This window comes from Nelumbo lutea, chromosome 8 (genome assembly GCF_056320005.1).
Source record: "Nelumbo lutea isolate HS-2025 chromosome 8, American lotus-T2T, whole genome shotgun sequence".
Lineage (NCBI taxonomy): Eukaryota > Viridiplantae > Streptophyta > Magnoliopsida > Proteales > Nelumbonaceae > Nelumbo > Nelumbo lutea.
The window spans coordinates 32,106,055-32,112,365 of record NC_142691.1 but is presented as its reverse complement, the minus strand read 5'-3'; positions in this window follow the sequence as shown (position 1 = coordinate 32,112,365).

The following is a 6,311-nucleotide window of genomic DNA, read 5'->3' as shown; positions in this document are numbered from 1 at the left end:
CCTCGCCTCTTTGCCTATATTCTCAATCTAGAAGAAGTTCAAAACAATAGTTTTCCAAGGTCTCAAAATAGTAAGCCTTCTATGGTTGGGAAGGTTGGCAAGGTAACGAGATAAGTTTCTTCATTTCTTCCTTATCCGCGAAAGCATGCTTTATAGCATCCAATACTCCCATTAAGGATGACATTTAAATTTGAAGACCCAACGACAACCAACCACATTTTGACCGGGGTGCGGTGAAACTAAGGTCTAAGTTCCATTTTTTATAAGGGCATTAAACTCATCAGTCATAGCTTGACACCACTTAGGATCCTTGGAAACTTGTGTAAAACACGTGGTGATAGAAAAGATGAGAGTACCCAAAATCTATTGGTGTAGAAAATCCACTAGGAGGTGATGCTATTGTACAAGGATAAGAGCAAGGATTAAAATATCGACATGATATGCCCGATATGGGGCATATTGTATTAGTATCGATAGAGGAGGATACAAGATACACCATGATTGGCATTGTGCAAATCGGTCTGATACACCACTGGATCGGTATGTATCGCACTGTATTGGTCGATACACACCAATACAAAGGCATATCGAACCCACGTTTAATAGTAAATTGATTCATTAGAAAATCAATTAACAGGATTCGATCCCTGAAATCCAAGTGCCTAGCACCCAAATGTGCAAAGACCTTAACCATTAAGCCATCTTCTATTTTATGATAACAACTGAAATAAATTATCTTTTATTAACATTAATGCTTACATTTAATCTAAACAAATAATATATTCAATAACTCCAAGTATAAAGTAAAAGGAATAATATTCAAAATTATTATTTTATAAACCAATAAAATAAATAATTTATTAAATCTACATAAATATATATATATATATAAATGATTTTTAATTTTAATAAATTTATACAAATAAAAATATTATTAATATAATAATTATTTTAATACTTAAAATTATTTATGTAGACATGATATATTATAAAAATTATTTTATAAATTATTAATTAATATTTTAATTTTCATTAAATAAAAATATAAAATATTATTATTAAAAATATTGTTTACAAATTAATATTTTAAATATTGTTATTTAAAATAACAATATAAAATATTATTTACAAAGATAAAATATTGCTTACAAAATATTTGAGAATATAATATAGATTGAATCTATCATATCCACTAATCTACATTTATATAAAAAATATTTTTTTTTTGTTTTAAAAGTTCAAAAAAATAAAAATATTAATAACGGAATAATTAGTTTGTTAATTAAAATTTATGAATTTTCATATGATATGCATCTTCAAAATTTTAATAGATTTAATATATTTTAAGTTAAGATTAAATGCTTTTGTAAATTATGAATTAATATTTTCATTTAAATTTTATATAAATATTTATTGTTTACAAAAATAAAAGTATTATTTACTAAAAATTTTCAAATTAATTTTTAGTTGATATTAAAAAATTAAAAATAGTAAAATAAAAAATAACTTATATAATAATTCAAATATAATAGTTGCATATTTTTGTGTTTTGGATTTTAATAAAAATATCAATAAAATTGTATAATATATATGCATCCCGTTATATTAATAGTAATATATTTTCTTCAGATATATCATTAAAATATACAATTCCTATGTATTTATACATTATTTATAGTTATTTTGACATTAAACTTGAAGTTATTAATATAATTATTGAATTTGTATGCATTTCCTTAGCTTATCCAAGCATTTCTATTTTTTTTTTTTTTGTATCCATGTGTTTCCTAAGTGTATCAGTATCAATATTTGTATCCAAGTTGTCCGATACAATACATGATACTGATACGTTAATCCTTGGATAAGAGTATTTATTAAAATGTGCATGTCAAGAGTTATACATGCATTTTGAGGATAGATGAAAACACAAATAACCCTTATATGAAGGGTTGTGATGAGGGTAGATTTGGCCCTCCAGTGACATGAAACATGGCATCTCGGAACAGCCGAATGACACTCAAACACCACCTATGCAATGACTTGCCTTAGCCAAAGTGATGGAGTCCCACCTGGTGACCTACCTCCGCAACTAGGTGGAAACCTAACTGGCGACCTCACCCACAACTTAGGGCAGCTAGTAGCACCTTGTCTAGGGCCGACTTGTGGCACCTCGTCACCAGCCAAAGTGACCTCAACGTGAAGAGCGACCTCCTTCGAGGGCTTGCTGACCTGATTGAGGTCTAGGCGGTGACCTAAGGGATGTGCTCGCCGACCAATTCTGCATGCATATCCCATCACTCCTAGGTTTCTCAAAAGTTGGCCCCGCATCGAATGTTCTAGAGGAAATCGATCAAAGCGCAGAGACTGGTCTACGTGCACGGCTACCTCTAAGGAGTTTGGACCGGTTAGGCACAACCTCCCAGAGATCTTGGACGCGATGTGTGAAGTCTATGCCAAACAACGCCTATATATAGGCCTTACCTCCAACCTCACAGAGGTAAGTACGATTTATTACTCACAAGCATACTAGAATACTAGCATTCAACTCGCAAAACTCAGTACTAACTTAAGCATTGAAGTGCCCACGCCGGGTAAAAGCAACCCAGGCACTTTGACATTGTTTCCTTACAGGTCTCTGTGGAGAACTACACAACTCGCCTATCTACCCAGCTTAGCACCCGAACAACCTCCTAGCACTACCTAGTCAACTTGGCATCCAAGCCACCTTCTAGCAGTAATTGTCTAACTTGACTTTTAACTTGCTATTCTACATGGTAGCTGCCAAAAATCCACTTCATCAATTAGCATTGTCTATGGGATACGCAACGAAAAGCTAAGTTCTCACCTTCTAGTTTTCTAAGTTCATGCCTTCTAGTTTTCACCTTTATCAACTCAATGACATTTTTTGAACAGCACCAACATCAAGAACAAAGTATCAGTTACTGAGGGGGGGGGGGCAAGAGCATCCGTGATGAACCTTGAGAACCCCTCTGTGATAGTCAAGCAGGTTCAGTGCCCCTAGCACTTCTTGGAGTAGCAACTATGCCGAACCCAACACTCCCATTACCCTAGATAAATACATCGTTACCTCATGTGAATGCCCCCTCCCTGCTGTAGAGCCATCAGCAGTTTCCGCAAGGATTGAAGCGTGGTAGTTTTATGAGCTGAAGCATGAATCTCCAGATGTGGGCATGGGAGGAGAAGTTCGGTGCATTCATGCCGCCATTGATTAATTAGCAGTAGAATGACCTCAACAACCAGTAGTTCAGTGACAGGCACCTCAAAGTGAGGCCGCCCTTGTAGGTCAATCCCTTCATGGTTCCTGCGGGAGTTGATGGCCAATAGATTAGGTAGCTTTGTCGATCTCAATTCGGCCCGGACGAACCTCATCAGTCTGTTCACAAGGTCTCCCCTACAGGTCAAGCCCTTCGTGGCTCCTATGGGAGTCAACAGCCAATAGATTGTGTGGTCGTCCTTGCAGGTTGAGCTCCCTATGTCTTTTCTTAGGAGTAGACAACTAGCGTCACCGAGAGGCTGATGCAGTGTAGCCGTGGCACCGACCTACCATCCAATGCTGACAGCAACATACGTATTGACAAAACCATCACAAGGGGGGGGGAATATGAACGACTAGCCCAGTCATAGAAGCATTCACATTTAAATCTACTACAGAATGGCCATCCGCTTTGGCGACCTGGCCAATTTGAGTTCTAAGGGAAGGCCATACCGCTTTTTAGCTAAGGTGCCCTCAAGCCAACTTCAGAAACATGATGACAATAGGTAGACCGAATTAAGTAGGTCGGCCCCCTGTTTATGTAGCTCAGCAACATGCTTAAATCAATCTCAAAGAACATCAGCATCTCATCGTCAACCCTGAAAAAAAAAAGGGAAAGAGAAACAAAGGAAGGGAAGACTAGTTCGCTTTCAGCACCATGGCAGACTCACATGCAAATTTGGCTAATTTTTTCATAGTCGACCTCCACCTCAGTTTTAGGCTTTGCGTCGACCTTGTCAGCTACTCTTTCGAGTACCAGATTGAGGAACATTGCATTGAATTCTACCTAAGTGGAGCGACCTGACAAGGTAGTCCACAGTTGGAAGCCCCTCTTGAGGATGACATGATGAACTTTGCTTTTGAGGTACTTGGTCGGATTGCATAATTCCTTAACGGTTGCATCCCTAATAAGGTAGATGTCCTCGGGGTATGTGCTTCATCACTCCTCATGCAAATGAGTTTGCTCCTATGCCCCACTAATCAAGATGGTGAGGTCCTGCGTAAGACTACATTTAACAGTTACACTCTTCCAACCAGGGGAGCAAACTGGACCGACGCCTAGGGCTATGAGCTCATCAAATTGGTCACTCTGGGCCAAAGGAACACTCTACTCCATTCGCTTAGATGATCTCATCTCAGGAGTGAGGGGAAATTGATGAGGGCAGATTTGGCCTTCTAGTGACAACATGACACATGGCATCTTGGAACAGGTGGATGACACTCAAACACCACCTATGCGATGACTTGCCTTAGCCAAAGTGATGGAGTCACACATGGCGACCTGCCTTCACCGACTTGGTGGAAACCTAACTGGTGACCTCATCCACAACTTAGGGCGTCTAGTAGAACCTCGTCTAGGGCCGGCCTATGGCACCTCGTCACCAGCCGAACTGGTCTCGACGTGAAGAGCGACCTCCTTCGAGGGCTTGCCGACTTGATTGAGGTCCAAGTGGCGACGTACGGGATGTGCTCACCGACCAATTCTGCATGCATATCCCATCACTCCCAGGTTTCTCAGAAGTTGGCCACCACACTGAATGTTCCAGAGGAAACCGATCAAGGCACGAAGACTAGTTTACGTACACAGCTACCTTTGAGGACTTCAGACCGGTTAGGCACAACCTCTCGAAGAGGTAGGTACGATTTAGGCATCAGAGCGCCCACACCGGGTAAAAGCAACCCGGGCACTTTGGCATTGTTTCCTTGCAGGTCTCTCTAGAGAACTATGCAGCTCGCCTATCTATCCAGCTCGGTACCCAAACAACCTCCTAGGACTGCCTAGGCAGCTCGGCATCCAAGCCACCTTCTATGCAGCTCACCTATCTATCCGAAAAACAACTTCATCAGGTTGTATCCTAAAAAGACAAACGTAAGAGAGCGAGCATCCAATTTATTCTTGCTATATGGTTTTAGCCATGGATAAATAATGCAATCAAAGGTCTTGATAATTTTGTAATCTAGAATCTCAAAGAATGGCTTCTCATATGGTGAAATGTAATGCAATAACATAGTAGGCAGCCGAATGATAACATAAATTGCTGCTTTGAAGGCATAACTCCAAAAAGTAGAAGACATGGAGGCTTGTTGTAGGAGCACTAAACCTGTTTCAATCACATGGTGATGTTTACACTCTATAGCCCCATTCTGTTCATGGGTGTAGGGGTAAGAAACGCTATGTAATATACCCCTTGTCATCCAACTAGTTGGAGAGAGTTTTATACTCTCCTCCCTAGCCATATTGGTCTACTTTTGATCTTACAATTAAAATAGTTTTCAACCAGTTTTTTAAAAGGTAATTAAGACATTAGTCACATCAGATTTATGATGAAGAGAACAAATCCATGAATATTTAGAATAATCATCCACGAATAACACATAATAATGAAAGCCATGGCATAATACTTAATGAATTACTAGAAGGAAGAGATAGTCTATGACTTTTACTAGTGTGGCAAGCCTCACAAAGGGAACAATCACACTTATTTAGATATGGCAAATGATGACGATGAAGAACATAACATTTGATTATATTAGTTGTTGCAATGCCAAGTCGACAATGCTGGTGTTGAAGACTAACACATTCTCCCATTATAGTAGATTATTTAATATGGTTGTTTGATATTGTCTATTATAAGATGGTAAATACTAACTCGAATCGAATTGGGTCATGTTGGTCAGTTTTACCGGTTTGATGAACAATTTAACTGAAATTAATTGTTATTAATTTTGTATTGTGAAACACCATTAAAAATGGTATATAAAATATAACTAATTATTAATTATTTAAAAGATTAAAATATAAAACTATTAAGAATATGCTTTTATTATTTAACTTTCACTTAAAACCCATGCATTATACAGAGTCCCTACTAGTAAAATCCTAAAATCATCAAACCGAGTCTGACTATATCTGAGGTAAAGAAACTAATTAGGTTGATTCTTCTAGCGTCAAACAAGTAAAACGCCCTCTGAAATGTTCAACAATGTGTAACATTGTTCAAATACCCAAGCTCCAAACTTCTATTACATCCAATAA